Raw genomic sequence first — 18658 nt, forward strand, 5'->3', positions numbered from 1 at the left:
TTTCCTGGCAGACTGACAGTTGTTCCACTAAGTGAAGAAAGGGGGAAAGGCAGAGCCAAATCTCTCATGGCTGTCTTCTAAGCAGACAGCGTGCTTCCACTAAGTTTAACCTCCTTACAGAAAGACGTCTCTCACAATATCTATGTGTTAGAAGAAAGCACCTACACTGACAGGCAGCTTCCAACCTCACATAAAAGCCATATTTGAATTTGCAGCTGATAGAACATTTGGAGTTCTCATTAAAATAGTTTAAAATTTTTCTGGGCAATATAGAACTTAGGTGGAAAAGACACGCAGTTTTCTTCCTGTGCCTCAGTAACTTAGAAATGACTGCTCCCCAGTGATCAAGAAAAAGACCAGTTCTCTTAGAATATATCAATTCCAATTTATTTGATCCATTTATTTATTCATTCTTTCTTTGAAATTTTTAAGGGTAGTTGATTTGCAGTGTTGTGTTAACTACTGCTGTACAGCAAAATGACTCAGTTATACATATGTATACTTTCCTTTTCATATTATTTTCCATTATACTTTATCACGGGCTTTCAGGTGGTGCTAGTGGTACAGAACCCAGCAGCCAATGCAGGTTAGATGTAAGAGATGTGGATTTGATCCCTGCGTTGGGAAGATCCCCTGGAAGAGGGCTCGGCAACCCGCTCTAATATTCTTGCCTAGACAGAAGAGCCTGGCGGGATGCAGTCCACGGAGCTGCACAGTCGGACACAACTGAAGTGACTTAGCATGCTTTATTACAGGATATTGAACATAGTTCCCTGTGCTATACAGTAGTACCTTGTTGTCTATCTGTTCTATATATACCAGTTTGCATCTATTAATCCCAAACTCCCACTCCGTGCCTCTCCAACACCTCTCCCCCTTGGCAACCACCAGCCCACTCTCTCTGTCTGTGATTCTGTCTCTGTTTCATAGATAGGTTTATTTGTTATAGTTTAGATTCCACATACTGTATAAGTGATGCAATTTGCTATTTGTCTTTCTCTGTATGACTTCATTTAGTGTGATAATCTCTAGTTGCATCCATGTTGCTGCAAAGGACATTATTTCATTTCTTATATGGTCAAGTAGCACTCCATTGTATATATGTACCACACCATAATGCAGGCATTGTCGATGGACACACAGGTCGTTTCCGTTTTTTGGCTGTTGTGAATAGTGCTGTTGTGAATGTAAGGATTCCTGTGTCTTTTTGAATTACAGTTTTGTCTGGATATATGCCCAGGGTAGGACTGCTGGATCATATGGTATATTTATTCATTCTTGAAACAAAGTTAAGTATCTCCTTTGTGTCAGTAGTTAGGATGGGCACAAATAAAACACCTAGGTAAAAACAAGTAATCGGGATGAATATATCAGGAAGAGCTTTCTAGAAGAGCCAGTGCTTTTGCTGATCCCTAAAAGAGACAGACAGAAAATTCGCCCAAGCAGAAACATCAGTATGTGATTAGAACTAAAGACAAGAGAGTACTTGACACATTCATATCTAACTGTGAGTTTAATAATACCAGGGCTAAGTAAGATTCAACAGAGATGGAGAAAAGAAAACAGATTTCAAATACTATAAAGACGTAGGATTGATAAAATTCAGTGGTTATGTGTTGGGAGTAAATCAGAGAATCATGATGTTTGCTTTCCTGAGTTGAGTGATTGGCTGAATAACTGTGCTACTTCTGCTTGGAAATAATGTAAGAAGAGGGGAGGGTCGGAGGAGTGGGGGTTGAACAAGCAGCAGCAGGCTGAGGAATAAGAAGGCAGTTATGAACCAGGCAATGCGGATGTCAAAAAGCAGTAAGACAGGTCCAGAGAGATACTTGAACTAGAATTTAGTTTGGCAATTATTGGCATAGAGTTCTTAAATGGAAATTGTTTTGAATCTTATTTAATTATGTAAAAATTTGTGATACATCTATAGTATAACAGGGACTTCCCCAGGTGGCTCAGTGGTAAAGAATCTACCTGCAATGCAGGAGACTTGGGTTCAACACCTGAGTCGGGAAGATCCCCTGGAGAATGAAGTGGCAACCCACTCTAGTATTCTTGCCTAGAAAATCCTATGAATAGAGGAGCCTGACAGACTACAGTCCGTGGGGTTGCAAAAGAGTTGGACAGTACTTAGCAACTAAAACAACAACCTCAATAGTTTAATAAATCAAAATTTCTATTAATGCAAAGGTACAGTCCTGCCTCACCTTTCACTTGAAGTAAAGTGAAAGTTAAAGTCCCTTAGTCATTTTCTGCTCACTGTGACCCTATGGACTATATCTTCCTGACCCAGGAATCAAACTAGGGTCTCCTGCATAGAAGGCAGATTCTTTACCAACTGAGCTAGGAGGGAAGCTCACCTTTACTTATCTCTAGTTATCCCCTTTATTTCACTACCAGAAGTAAACTTTTTAAACTCTGTAGTTCTTTTATATATCTAATAACATGCTATACAAGCATTTGTTGAACTGTTTTTTCAGTTTTCAGTTCAGTTCAGTTGCTCAGTCGTGTCCAACTCTTTGTGACCCCATGAATCCCAGGACGAGAGGCCTGCCTGTCCATCACCAACTCCGAGAGTTCACTCAGACTCACGTCCATTGAGTCAGTGATGCCATCCAGCCATCTCATCCTCTGTCGTCCCCTTCTCCTCCTGCCCTCAATCCCTCCCAGCATCAGAGTCTTTTCCAATGAGTCAACTTTTTTTTTTTTTTCAGTTTTAGGTATTATATATTGACTTTCTGTTACAAAAGCTGAGAATTTTCTTTTAACATTTTCCCTGTTCATCTTTTGATAGTTATGTCAGTTTTCATTTAAAAAATAACCTGTGTTGTTATCACTATAACTATGGAAATCTTATTCGTAATTAGGCATGTAATACACTATGCTAGTGTTTCCTTTCTTGTGCAACTCTTTTCTTCTCCAGGGATTTTATAACTGCCACATTCTTTCTTTGCTTAGTTTTCTGTGTACATATTACCACTTCACCTTGAGGTATCAGCAGAAGAGTAACATCCTCTCAGTGTTGTTAAGCAGTTCAGCCAAATCTGAGTTTACTGTTTCTACTGTGAAAATCACTGTGGGAATCTTGTATCTTCCTGTTTCAAGATGAACTGGATACTCTCTGGCCTGCTGAAGCTGTCATACTGGGAAGTTCATTAAGGTATCATCCCTGATAAGAATGATTTTTGTTTTTTTTTTTTTACTATTCTTGTTTCATAGACCCCTGCTGTGGTTTAAATTGTGTTCCTCCAAAACTCCTATCTTGAAGCCCTGACATCTGGTTTCTCAAAATATAGCTGTATTTAGAGATAGGGCCTTCAGAGAAGTAGTCAAGTGAAAATAAATTTGTTACAGTTCACCCTCATTAATCTGACTGGCGTCCTCATCAGAAGAGGAGATAAACATACAGAGACAAACCAGGGACACGTGTGCACATAGGGGTAGCTATGTGAAGGGCAGCAACAGGAGAGAGACCTTAGAGGGTCAACTCTCTCTCTCTATCTTGGACTCCCAGCTTCCAAGAACTGTGAGAAAATGCAATTTTCTGTTGTTTAAGCTAACCCATCTTTTTAGGGCAGACCCAGTAAACTTTTTGTTTGCTGTTGTTTCTGTTACCAAGTGATGTTGGACTCTTTATGACCCCATGGACTGTAGCTGCCAGGATGCTGTGTCCATGGTATTTCCCAGGCGAGCTTACTGGCGTGGGTTGCCACTTCCTTCTCCAGGGGTCTGCCAGACCCAGGATCAAACCTGTGTCTCCTGCATTGGCAAGAGGATTTTTTACCATTGAGCTACCAGGGCAGCCCCAGTAAACTAATACAACTCCATATAGTGTTCTTGCTTTCTTGCCTCCCCATCCCACTATTTTTTAGGCAGAGTACATTTTCTAGATTTTTTTTTAATTAAAAAAAAAAAGGGATGAATAGGAGCAGGGATGATATTTTGACTTATCTGAAAATACCTGTATATGAAATTTATGTAAGTATGATACATTTTCTGGTTATAGAATTCTAAGTTGATTATTTCCTGTCATCTTTTTCATCTCCCCTCCTATTATGAAGATTATACTCTGTGTATCTATTATTTCAGTATTTACCTACATATGAAACTTAGCATTTGAAAATATACTTATTCCCTCTTCCCTAGAGTACTTCTAAACTTATAATTTATTGTCATAATATCATTTCATTCTTTTAATACATTAGAGCATTATTTTTTATTGTATACAGTCAAGGTTTGCTTAAATCACCTGTGTATTTTCTGTATCTTTTTTTTTTTAATTTCTTCTTGTTTCCAGAAGCTTCCAAATAGGACCATTTGCTTCCCCCTACAAATTTTGCTTGAAGCTTGAGTTTTGTGGGCTCTATAAATTTATATCTTTCACAAGAGGTGGGGTTATTATTTTTTCTGCACTTTTTTTTCTCTCTTGTAGATTCTATTTTAAACCATACTTTACAAAGTGAGTGAAGTTGCTGTCGTGTCCAACTCTTTGCGACCCCGTGGACTGTAGCCCACCAGGCTCCTCCGCCCATGGGACTCTCCAGGCAAGAATACTGGAGTAGGTTGCCATTTCCTTCTCCAGGGGATCTTCCCGACCCAGGGATCGAACCCAGGTCTCCCGCATTGCAGGCAGATGCTTTAACCTCTGAGCCACCTGGGAAGCCCAAAAGCTATCAGTAATTCATAGTAATTTTACCGAAAGAGTCAGTTTAAAAAGTAAGTGCATCTAAAAAGAGAAGTATGTCTGTTAGGATAGGCTACATGATGCTGCAGTCTGGAACAACCTCCAGATCTTTATGGTCTAAAGTTACAAAGGTTTAAATTCTCATTCGTGCTCCATTTCCAAACAGGTCATCTGAGGTCTCTACCCTGCATCATTTTCCTCCTGGGACACTAGGCAGCCTCCAGGAATACTTTCTCCATGGTTGTGAGGGGAGAAAGAAAAAGAGAGAGGGGAATTAAGTAATTTGTTCCTGAATTTTACCTCCCAAAGTAAAATGTGTAATTCTACCCACACATCGGTGGCCAAGGCAAGATATATGGCCACTGCCTAAATTCACTGGATCAGAGAACTGCAATTCTGTGTGTTCAGAGCACTGGAAATACTTGATGAAGAGCATTAATAAGAACTATAAGGAACAATGTAAATCAATTGAAAAAATCAGAGCAATAATAACTTATTGTTGATTTGAGGTAAATTAAAAACTGATAAAATTTTCCTTGGATAAATTTCCAAAAAGCTGTTGGAACTGAAAAATATTTAAACAGAGTTGCCAAGATTTTATATTTTCTTCTTAATCCAGTTTACTTGTTACTGATCATAGAGGATCACAATCTGATTTTTTAATTAGAAAAGTGCAGTAGAACATTTTCAACCTAAATTAGGACCACATATTTCAAATAAGGGGAAAAGAACCTTAAAATTATGGCTTTGTATAGCATGAACAGTCTAGACCACATCCACACAGTGAGGAAATCTATTTTATCCTGGTTTACTCACATGGTACAGCAATAATGCTAATATATGGCATCAAGGTTGTTCCAGACTGTAGCATTTATCAGGTTCTAAATTTATCAGGTTCATTGAATAGAAGTCTGTCAATACAGAAACAGTAAAGATTGTTAAATACATCACAAAGTGAGTGGTTATGCAGATATTCTTAACATGTATATATTGTGATTTATACATTAGCATTTTTTTCTCAAAGATCTCCAAGATTTATTACACTTATAGTTAGGGACGAGGGAGAGTATCAGTGTAACTGTAATAATCTGTTTGTACACTAAGGGGCGCCAGGGCCATGTGTTTAACATGACATTTCTAGATTAGAATTAAGAATTTAATGATCAAACCTGAGGTATTATTTCCCAATAGAAGCTCATTTCATTGTGATACTAATGGGGGCCATCACTGTTTAATAAAGATTTCCCCCAAACAAAGGTTCATGGTGGTCCTTGAAATTTGAACTTAACTACACTGAAGAAATTGATGTCATTTAATTTCCCTTAATAATAACATCATTAAAGAGCTTTTCCATAAATTCAAGTAGCAACATCTTAGTAAATCTCAGTAAACAAGAAACTCTTTGTCTAAGCTTTGGAAAGCCCTAAATGCGAGTAATGAACTATCTTTTCAAGTTTGAAGATGGAATAGTCCCATGTGGGTCTCCACTCTGCTCAGTAGGAAAAGACAAGTTCAAAATAATATTGGGGAATTTTTTTTTTAAGAGAGAACTAGCTATAGCTAACCATATAGTGAGATATAGGAGGAGCTCTCAAAATCCTCCTTCTCCTCCACTGCCACCTGCAGACTCTTTGTTTTTTGTTTGTTTGTTTGTTTTGTTTTGTTTTTTATCATAGGATAGTTGGTTTACAACACTATTTTCTGCTATTTCCAGGAGCATTCAGTTGAGTTCAGTCGCTCAGTCATGTCTGACTCTTTGCGACCCCATGAACCGCAGCACGCCAGGCCTCCCTGTCCATCACCAACTCCCGGAGTTCACTCAAACTCATGTCCATCGAGTCGGTGATGCCATCCAGCCATCTCATCCTCTGTCATCCCCTTCTCCTCCTGCCCCCAATCCCTCCCAGCATCAGAGTCTTTTCCAATGAGTCAACTCTTCGCATGAGGTGGCCGAAGTATTTGCTTCCAAAAATGCCAGGTCTTGAGGAACATCACAGTTCACTAGACATCAAGAAAAGATCTACATGTAATAACACTGTTACTCCAAGGAAGAAGGGCCTTTTAGAATCATACAATAAATCTATAAAGAAAACTCATTTAGTAATAACTTCTTTAGTTAGTATGTTCGCTGTTGCTTTAAATGTTACCTCATGTAATTCTCACAGTAAATCCAAGAGGAAAACATTATTCCTGTTTCAAATGTAGGAAAACAAAGCTTGTAGCGGTTAGGTAAACTTGCCCTGAGTTTTACTGGATGTGGATGCTAGAGCCAGGATTTTAATTAAAATCTGATTTCAAGACTCTTATTTCTGATATGTAATTAGCACTTTAATTGCTGCCAAACTGTTATACTGAAAAAATTTTTTTCTATATTTATTATAGTAATAATCTTACCAAATTTTCCTTCAGAGATGTTGCAAAAGTGCATTTCCCTAAAGGAAATGTAACAAGATACTATAGTTTTCATACCTAATCTTGTAAGAAGGTTTACTCTGAATTCATGCAATTTATTTAAAATGAAAAGGATTGGGGCTTCCCTGGTGGCTCAGTGGTAAAGAATCCACATGCCAATGCAGGAGAACGGTTCACTCCCTGATCCGGGAAGATCCTACATGCTGCAGAGCAACTAAGCCTGTGCCCCACAACAACTGAGTCTTAGTAGTATTAGTCGCTCAGTTGTGTTCAACTTTTGCAACCCCATGGACTAGAGCCCGCCAGGCTCCTCTGTCCATGGGATTCTCTAGGCAAAAATACTGCAGTGGGTTGCTATTTCCTCCTCCAGGGGACCTACCCAACCGTACATAAAGGAGACTTAATTAATGTGCATTAGAGGATTCCCCAGGTTAACCTGTCATAGAAAACTGTCTCTTGAGCCTTTAAATTCTGTACAACCACTGAGCCTGTGCTCAGTAGCCTGTGAGCCGCAACTACTGAGCCCACGTGATAGAGCCCGTGCTCTGCAAAAAGAGAAGCCGCTGAAATGAGAAAGTCCACACACCGCGACTAGAGAGTAACCCCTGCTCACCACAACCAGAGAAAAGCCTGCATGGCAGTGAAAACCCAGCACAGCCAAAAATAAATTAATTGATTAAATTTCAAAAAGAAAATGGTTAGATACAGGTTTGAGGGGCAGTATTCTTCATAGGAACTGACTTACAGGTTCACTTTACAACTTACATTCAAAATCTGTGAATTATAGGCTAGTTTGTCTCCAGGGCCTTAAAATGTTGAGAATTTTACTAAGAGTTAGACAAACTGGGACCTTTTGTTCCAAGGGTTTGTCACATCTCTGGATTGTTTCATGTATCAGTGAGACTGAATGCATTAGTGTAGGTTACACTTTAGTATATAATAGTTTGTTATCTATTCATCAACAATACCTTAGTTCTTTAATAAGGCAAAAATAGGTATATAAATTTAGAACTTGGAAGATATTGAGCTTGTGATAAAAGGAAAGCAAGAGAAGCAAAAAATGTTTAATGTAACATATAGTTTGACCATTTTATATGTTAATATTAAATAAGATCAAAAGGTTTTTACATTAATTAAAAAGGAGATTTTCTGCACTTTGTTTCTTTAATTTAAAACTGAAACTATGTCAAAGAAAAATTTTTTATCACTGGTAGACTGATGGCCAAAAATGCAACTTATGCCTTTAGGGCAATAAATATTCTAAGGGCATAGATTTTAAAAATACAATGAAAAATTTTACCTTGTTAACAGAGAAGAAGAAAATTTTGGTATCTACTAGAAGATACTTACATACTAGAATATGGGATGGTAGTGTAACATATTGGGAAAAAATGGAATGAGCAGTATAAACTCATAACCGTAGACAGAAGTTTTGGCCTTATGGAAATTATATTCCAGTTGTGCAATAACTAGCAGGCCAAGAGCTGTATCTTTCTTTCTGTACATCTTTCTTCTGACTCTAATTCCTCCAGTGCACTTCTAGTGTCCACTTTTTGGTTCTATCCTGTTTCACCCCTCTAAGGGTTCAGTGCTTTTTGGAGGATGACTGGTTACCTGTGCCAGCGCAGAAACTATCAGGATAGTGCTGATCATTCTCTGAAACACCCTTCAAAGCTTTCAAGGGCAGTGCTAAAAAGAATCAATGCCTAACTTAAACCAGCTTTTAATGGTCAATTTTGATAATTTGAACAATAAAATAATAGTAAAAATGAAAATGTTGATTACAGTGGTGATGAAAATGACAGGCAGAACATAGTGAATCTCTAAAAGGGCTTGAACATACAATAGTCAAGACAAAAGTTATTTCCAAGTGTGTGGGAAGATAATGATCCAGGAAAGTTAGGGTGACTAGAATAGGAAATCAGGAGTTCTTTCATTCACTTTAATATGTATTAGAGTATTTGTTTTTATAGATAATATTATTTTTACATTCTATGTCTGTTTTAGAAGTATACAAATGTATGTGTTTAATGGAAGGATAAACACAAAGAACAATGAATAAATCAAATAATGCAGGGAAAGTCGATACTACAAGAAAAATAGGAAGGCGTAATAAATATTATTTGTCACAAAAAATAATCAAATATAAAGAGAATGAAAAAGTGATTGACAGATAGGCATTGTGTATTAGCAAGTAATATTTCATAGTAACAATAACCCTTAAAATATTTCAGTGCTTAAAGTATACTAACTCATTCGATCCCTCTAATACCCCTGTGCATGCAGCCCTGTGAGCTCAGTCACTCAGTTGTGTCCAACTCTTTGGAACCCCATGGACTGTAGCCAACCAGGCTCCTCTGTCCATAGGATTTTCTGGAGTGAGGTTGCTGTTTCCTGCCCCAGGGGATCTTTCCAATCCAGGGATCGAACTCAAGTCTCCTGCATTGGCAGGAGGGTTCTTTACTACTAGCACCACCTGGGAATCCCAGTAGTCCTATGAGTTAGGTGTTATTAACATTCCTGTCTTACAAGTGGAAACTGAAACACAGGTTCTGTATTGTGCTCAAGATGACACAATTCATAGCATGTATGGGGCTCTTCAAGTATTACTGAACTCTTCAGAAAGAATCAAAATGATATCACTGAATCTCTAAAACGTTGTCAAAATACAAATGACAATGATATAGTTCAGTTCAGTTCAGTTGCTTAGTCCAACTCCCTGCGACCCCAGGGACTGCAGCACACCAGGCCTCCCTGCTGCTGCTGCTGCTGCTAAGTCACTTCAGTCATGTCCGACTCTGTGTGACGCCATGGACTGCAGCCTACCAGGCTTCTCCGTCCATGGGATTCTCCAGGCAAGAACACTGGAGTGGGTTGCCATTTCCTTCTCCAATGCATGAAAGTGGAAAGTGAAAGTGAAATTGTTCAGTTGTGTCTGACTCTTAGTGACCCCATGGACTGCAGCCTACTAGGCTCCTCCATCCATGGGATTCTCCAGGCAAGAGAACTGGAGTAGGGTGCCATTGCCTTCTCCCCAGGCCTCCCTGTGCATCACCAACTCCCAGAGTTTACTCAAACTCATGTCCATCGAGTCAGTGATGCCATCCAACCATCTCATTCTCTGTCTTCCCCTTTTCCTCCCACCCTCAATCTTTCCCAGCATCAGGGTTTTTTCAAATGAGTCAGCTCTTCGCATCAGGTGGCCAAAGTATTGGAGTTTCAGCTTCAGCAATAGTCCTTCCAATGAACACCCAGTCCCTTGCAGTCCAAGGGACTCTCAAGAGTCTTCTCCAACACCACAGTTCAAAAGCATCAATTCTTCAGCATTCAGCTTTCTTTATAGTCCAACTCTCAAATCCATACATGACTACCGGAAAAACCACAGCCTTGACTAGATGGACCTTTGCTGGCAAAATAACATCTCTGCTTTTGAATATGCTATCTAGGTTGGTCATAACTTTTCTCCCAAGGAGTAAGCGTCTTTTAATTTCATGGCTGCAGTCACCATCTGCACTGATTTTGGAGCCCAAAAATAAAATCTGCCACTGTTTCCACTGTTTCCCCATCTATTTCCCATGAAGTGATGGGACCAGATGCCATGATCTTCGTTTTCTGAATGTTGAGCTTTAAGCCAACTTTTTCACTCTCCTCTTTCACTTTCATCAAGAGGCTTTTGAGTTCCTCTTCACTTTCTGCCATAAGGGGGTGTCATCTGCATATCTGAGATTATTGATATTTCTCCCAGAAATCTTGATTCCAGCTTGTGCTTCTTCCAGCCCAGCGTTTCTCATGATGTACTCTGCATAGAAGTTAAATAAGCAGGGTGACAATACACAGCCTTCACGTACTCCTTTCCTGATTTGGAACCAATCTGTTGTTCCATATCCAGTTCTAACTGGACAATGATATAAGGAATATGCAAAAACAGGAAAATAGAACAAAGATATTTAGTCTGTGGTGCTGACTGTTGATAAAGGTGCATTTACATAAACTTAATGAGTTTTGAGGTTTTCTTTGCATGTCTTCCACTTAAGGGGTGTCAAGAGTTAACCATGGCCATACATAATTGTTTAAAAACTAACATCAAATTGACAAATAGTTTAATACTAAAGAAAAAAATATTTTTTCAGTTTTAATTTCAGAGTGCACCTCTCCATGAATCCCTTCCTATAAAGTTCCTATGAACATGTACAATGTTATAATTACACATGGTATTCATTGTTGTTATTATGAAAAGCATCACTTTGTAAAGTCTGGGCTTTGGACTGTCTGGGCTTCCCAGGTAGCTCAGTGGTAAATAATCCACCTGCCAGTGCAGGAGTAAAAGAGACATGGGTTTGATCCCTGGGCTGGGAAGATCCCCTAGAGGAGGAAATATAAAACCACTCCATTATTCTTGCCTGGAAAATCTCATGGAAAGAGGAGCCTGGCGGGCCTCAGTCCATGGGGGTCCCAAAAAGTTGGACGTGTTTTAGTAACTAAGCGTGCATGTGGCTGACTGTTTATTTTTTAGAGTTTTCCTAATTCAGACCCCTGTCTATGCAGTTAGGTACAAGAATTTCCTTTTAATGTTGGTTATTTAAGAGAATTTACTGAAAGTAACTAAAGGGCTGTATGAGATGAAAATCATTTAATCATATGTGTGTGTGTGTGTGCTGATGTGTGTATATATTCATATGGTGGTGATGGTTTAGTTGCAAGTTGTGTCCATATACATACATACATATATCCCAAACCAGAAGTACTTGTACATGTGGTTTTAACTTCTGTAAGCTTCTCACAAGGATCTAATGGAAACACAAAGCTGTCCAAGCTATTCCCACTCAGATTTCTGTCTTCTTTCATCTTTCAACTCTGCACCACCTCCTGGCATTTTCAAAGTCCCACGAGGCTCATATCCTGCTCTGTCTGCATTGTTGTAGTTGCTGCTTGATGCCATGGTGTTTACTAACAATTGCAGAGAGAACTGTTTACAGTTTAGACTTTGTGTATAGAATTTTTGTCTATTTTTATCTCTAGCTATGGGAAAATCTGTGCACTCCTAGAATTTAAGAGAGTGTTAACATGGACCCCTGGGACTTTCTTTCTCTAGTTTATTATCAAAGAAATTGTATATATTCTTCATATATTTTTTTAGCTTTGTCTTCTGTTTTTAGCTCTGTTCTGTTTAATTCTGTCTTCTCCACTATAGAAATAGAAAGTGTTTTATATAATACTGAGTTTTTAATAGAAAAGTAGCTTCTGGGCATATGTTGATTTTTTTTTATTATTCAATATGTAATATGTTCTAGGTTCTTCTAAGTGCTTTTACAAACATTAAACATTCATTTAATCTTTAAAACAATCCAATAAGACAGTCATTATCCCCAATTCACAAGAGAGGAAACTAGGCAACAGAAAAATATAAAAATAGAAGTCTGCACTAAATCTAGATCTTCCCAGAACCTATTAGAATATGATTGGTGAAATCATTTCCTAAATGGAAATGGCATGGTTGGAACAATCTTAAGGAGCTGCAGTTACAAGGCTATTATTCACTAAGAGGGTATCTCTAGTGCCGTACCACAGTGAATATTTTGTGATAGCTAGAAAATGACAGAGACGGCATTTGAACCCAGGCAGTCTATTTCAGTCCATGTTCTTAAAGTAACGTGGAAAGAGTACCTCTATTCACAGAAATCACTAGATTCCATGATACATTTGCCCCAGAATTATTACTTCCCAAGTCTCACTGCCCAGTTTCCCAAATGTCACATTAATTGTAGTCTATTTCATGTCAAAGTCTATAGATGCCTTATTACCCCCATAACAAGTTTAAACAATAAATTCTTGATGTACATAGGGATTAATATTACATTAGAGTGGTGTGTGCTCAGTCATGTGACTCTTTGCAGTGCCATGGACTGTAGCCCACCAGGCTCCACTGTCCATAGCAAAGACATGATTAAAATTTGTAGAAAAGATGTGGTGAGTCTACCCTTAACACCAGCATTCTGCCAGTGACCAGTAATCATAGTCCTAGGGGTTGTAGAAGACTAATCAATCAGTATAAAGCAAGTAATTCCTTTGTACCAAGTTATACTCGGTGGGGGTTTTATGAAATCTTTTGAATCATATGGGGGAAAAAAATGTTGGTATAAGCATTTCTTTTTAGAATACTTAACACTTGATGCTTTATTTTAAACTACTACTTTCTGACTGAACTTTGGTGATTTAAAAAAAAAATCTGCACTGGGTGCTAAATTCTCACACAGGGTATTAGCATTTAATTGGTGAAGTAGTCCCTTGGGCCCAAATGCCAAAATCAGAACAAGCCTAAGAAGCCTCAGTCAGTAAAGAATCGGCCTGCAACGCAGAAGACTAGGTTTCAATGCCTGGGTCGGGAAGATCCCCTGAAGAAGGGAATGGCAACCCACTCCAGTATTCTTGCCTGGAGAATCCCATGGACAGAGGAGCCTGGAGGGCTACAGTCCATGGGGTTGCAAAGAGTCAGACACAACTGAGTGACTAACACACACACACACACACACACACACACACACACACACACACATACACACAGCCATACTTATGCATTGTTTAGTAAGAGAGCTTTCCTTCTTTATCTTTGCAAAGATTAAGCTGATGTTTTAATTTCCCTCATTAGATAAGGATCCATTAGATAAGGATCCTCATTAGATAAGGATCCATCTGTAAAGCCTATCTTGACGATTATCACTCAAGATAACAAGAGGGTGGAGTATGGCAGAAAACTGTGTTGCCTTTTACAGGATAATATTTTCAAGACTTGGTTTTATGCTGACATATTTTGCTAAATTAGACATACCAAGGGAACATTTCATGCAAAGATGGGCTCAATAAAGGACAGAAAAATGGTATGGACCTAACAGAAGCAGAAGATATTAAGAAGAGGTGAAAAGAATACACAGAACTGTACAAAAAGATCTTCACGACCCAGATAATCACGATGATGTGATCACTCACCTAGAGCCAGACATCCTGGAATGTGAAGTCAAGTGGGCCTTAGAAAGCATCACTACGAACAAAGCTAGTGGAGGTGATGGAATTCCAGTGGAGGTATTTCAAATCCTGAAAGATGATGCTGTGAAAGTGCTGCACTCAATATGCCAGCAAATTTGGAAAACTCAGCAGTGGCCACAGGACTGGAAAAGATCAGTTTTCATTCCAATCCCAAAGAAAGTCAATGCCAAAGAATGCTCAAACTACCGCACAATTGCACTCATCTCACACTCTGGTAAAGTAATGCTCAAAATTCTCCAAACCAGGCTTCAGTAATACGTGAACTATGAACTTCCAGATGTTCAAGCTGGTTTCAGAAAAGGCAGAGGAACCAGAGATCAAATTGCCAACATCTGCTGGATCATCGAAAAAGCAAGACAGTTCCAGAAAAACATCTATTTTTGCTTTATTGACTATGCCAAACCCTTTGACTGTGTGGATCACAATAAACTGTGGAAAATTCTTCAAGAGATAGGAATACCAGACTACCTGACCTGCCTCTTGAGAAACCTGTATGCAAGTCAGGAAACAATAGTTAGAACTGGACATGGAACAACAGACTGGTTCCAAATAGGAAAAGGAGTACGTGAAGGCTGTATATTGTCACCCTGCTTATTTAACTTATATGCAGAGTACAGCATGAGAAACGCTGGGCTGGAAGAAGCACAAGCTGGAATCAAGATTGCCAGGAGAAATATCAATAACCTCAGATATGCAGATGACACCACCCTTATGGCAGAAAGTGAAGAGCAACTAAAGAGCCTCTTGATGAAAGTGAAAGAGAAGAGTTAAAAAGTTAGCTTAAGGCTCAACATTCAGAAAACTAAGATCATGGTATCTGGTCCCATCACTTCATGGGAAATAGATGGAGAAACAGTGGAAACAGTGTCAGACTTTATTTTTTGGGGCTCCAAAATCAGTGCAGATGGTGACTGCAGCCATGAAATTAAAAGACGCTTACTCCTTGGGAGAAAAGTTATGACCAACCTAGATAGCATATTCAAAAGGAGAGACTTTACTTTACCAACAAAGGTCCATCTAGTCAAGGCTATGGTTTTTCCAGTGGTCATGTATGGATGTGAGAGTTGAACTGTGAAGAAAGCTGAGTGCCAAAGAATTGATGCTTTTGAACTGTGGTGTTGGAGAAAACTCTTGAGAGTCCCGTGGACTGCAAGGAGATCCAACCAGTCCATTCTAAAGGAGCTCAGTCCTTGGTGTTCATTGGAAGGACTAATGCTGAAGCTGAAACTCCAATACTTTGGCCACCTTGTGCGAAGAGTTGACTCATTGGAAAAGACCCTGATGCTGGAAGAGATTGGGGGCAGGAGGAGAAGGGGACAACAGAGGTTGAGATGGCTGCATGGCATCACTGACTCAATGGACATGAGTTTGAGTAAACTCCAGGAGTTGGTGATGGACAGGGAGGCCTGGCGTGCTGCGATGCATGGGGTCACAAAGAGCCGGACATGACTGAGCGACTGAACTGAACTGACCGATTTTGCTAAATAGGAAGACCTGGTTTCTTCTACAGACTGCACCCAACTCTTTGGACATAATGCCTGTGCTAGAGATGAAAGTGAAAGTCGGCTCAGTTGTGTCTGACTCTTTGTGACCCCATGGATTATACAGTCCATGGAATTCTCTACACCACAACGCTGGAGTGGTAAGCCTTTCCCTTCTCCAGCAGACCTTCCCAACCCAGGGATCAAACCCAGGTCTCCCGCATTGCATGCAGATTCTTCACCAGTTGAGCCACAAAGGAAGCCCAAGAATACTGAAGTGGGTAGCCTATCCCTTCTCCAGAGAATCTTCACAACCCAGGAATCGAACTGGGGTCTCCTGCATTGCAAGTGGATTCTTGAACAACTGAGCTATCAGGGAAGCCCATAGAGAAGTGATAGAGATCACTTGCAGGGAAGTGATAGAGATACTTTCAAGGAAAAGGAAAGTTTGTCTTTTCTGGTCCTGAAAAACTGTGGAAGGAGGAAAGGATAAAAGATTTCCAGAGTAGGTGATATCATATATTTGTCTTTCTCTTACTTCACATAGTATGATCATCTCTAAATCTATCCACATCTTTGCAAATGGCCCTATTTTGTTTCTTTTTATGCCTGATTAATATTCCACTGTATATATGTGCCACATCTTTATCTATTTCTCTGTTGATGGGCATTTAGGTTGCTTCCATGCCTTGGCTACTGTAATTAGTGCTGAAATGGCATGCATCTTTTTGAATTAGTTTTCTTTAAAAATATGCTCAGGAGTGGGTTTGCAGGATTATATGGTAACTCTTGTTTTTTAAGAAACTTCCATATAGTGGCTGTAGCAATCTACATGTAGAATCTAAAAAAAATTTAAAAGATACAAGTGAACTAACATTTTTATAAAACAGAAATAGACCCACAGACATAGAAAACAAAATACAGTTACCACAGGAGACAGGTGGTGGAGTGATATTGGGATTAACAAATACATACTACTATATATAAAATAGATAACCAATGAGGACCTGGTGTACAATACAGGGAACTAGGCTCAATATATTGTAATAACCTATAAGGAAAAAGAACCTTAAAAAGTATGTATATTTATATATGCTATATATAGAGGTGAATCACTGGTGTATACCTGAAATGAACACAACATTGTAAATCAAATATACTTCAACAAAATAAATATATATTCTTTGTAAAAATAAAATAGAATACAATAAAATAAAATTTCACCTGCTCTTTAAAAAAAAACAAAAACAAAAAACAGAGTAGAAGAGGAAATGGTAGATAGGTTTTACTCTTCCAACTGGGACTGGGTCATTAGATAAGGTAAGAGAATCACAGTGGACAAGCGGGTTTTCCTACCTTCTTGAGTGTCTAGAAGTTAGTTTTAGATACTAATTTTACTTGAAGTGGTGTGGAGCAGAGAACTAAAGGTTATGAGAAGCAGCCGTTTTAAATGACTTCAATGAGGTTGGCACTTCCTTACTGAGGAGTTCCTGCATCTGACCTCTGTCCACAAGGCCTGAACAGACTGCAGAGTAACAGCTGCAGGTAGGAGGTGACCATCCTCTCAGAGTCTAAGATTTGGCTGAAAAAGGATGAGTCCTTCAAGGAAGCCCCAGGTATTTTTTAAGGGTTTCACAGATTATTGTTGCTGTTTAAGAATCTAAGAAGCTGCATTTTATAGCAGTGTCAGTGCAAGGGCCTCTGACAACTATTTAAAATTGTCAGCAACTCCCACCTGCTGCCCATTTCACTTCCAACCACGGTACTCTACGTGGGGTCTGCAAGCGGCAGCTGGAATGCTTAGAAGCCGAGCAGAAATCCTGACTGATTCACAGGGCAGAGGAGTTAAAATAGGACTCCAAGACTTGCTGAGGCTTTGTTCGCAACCTAAAAGGCCATCTTGTCCTTTAATAAGAGTAGCATGAAAACAGATCAGCCCTCACAGAGATTATAATTAGAGCCTCAAATTATTCCATGATTTTTCATATGTAATCTGACATTCAGTTCAAAATGATCTTGTGTTTGAGAAGGTGGCACTTGATAGGCAACCAATAGAACAAAATAGAATCAAAACCCACATCCGAATAAGTTCAGTCTCTGTCATCTTCCCTTGCTTTACTTTTTACCTTTCAATATGCTGTGGGGGGGTTTTTTGTTGTTTATGGTCTGTCTCACTAGAATATAAGCCTCCTTAAGACACAGATTTGTCTCTGTTTTATTCAGTGTTGCCTGACAAATAATAGGTGCTCGAGAAATTTTGTTGAATGAGAGCACAGTCAAATTAATTTGCACGACAAATGATTGCTGTGAAATGTTAGCGATTTGAGCTTTTACTTCAGAATGGTCACCAAAAGAAAAACTTTATGGAAGTTAGGGAAAAAAGCAAGAGTTTTTTTGGTAAAAAATGAAAAGAAGAATAAGAGGAGGAGGGAGAAAGTAGTGGTGAGGGAGAGGAAAACTGAGGTCACAGGGAGAAGAACTCTATCTCTATGTATGTTAATGTAAGAAAAATGAAAGAGTGCAAGACTGCAAATTCCAAGTAAATATAACAATGTTTTAACAATATCAGGATTGTTGTCAATATTAATAAATTTGAGAAATAATCAAGAAAAAAGAACCATATGCTAATAAAAAAGATGAGAGTCTGCATATTTTAATGAGCTTAACTGAATCCAAGTCAGTACAACTGTATATTCAACTGTATGGGAAAGTCAGTGAGACTGTGATGAAATGAATCAGAGCATCTCCTCCTCAGAATGAACTGAAACTATACTAGACTCAGTTTCGATTTCTCATCTAAGGAAGGAATCAAAGCTTTAAATGGTTTACAAAGGTCAAAATCAAGGAGAAATTTTTTTTAAGTGAACCCAAAAGAATACTTAAAACAAAAAAAAAAACCTTTATTTGAGGAAGGAGAATTTGTTTTTAATATATGGAATATACTAGTTGTGAATGAAACTATTCTTCATGTACAAATGATAAGTATTTAATATGATTGAGAAAAGTTGTAGAATCATCCACCATATATTACAGCAAGGAT

The sequence above is a fragment of the Bos javanicus genome, chromosome 4 (assembly GCF_032452875.1).
Source record: "Bos javanicus breed banteng chromosome 4, ARS-OSU_banteng_1.0, whole genome shotgun sequence".
NCBI lineage: Eukaryota > Metazoa > Chordata > Mammalia > Artiodactyla > Bovidae > Bos > Bos javanicus.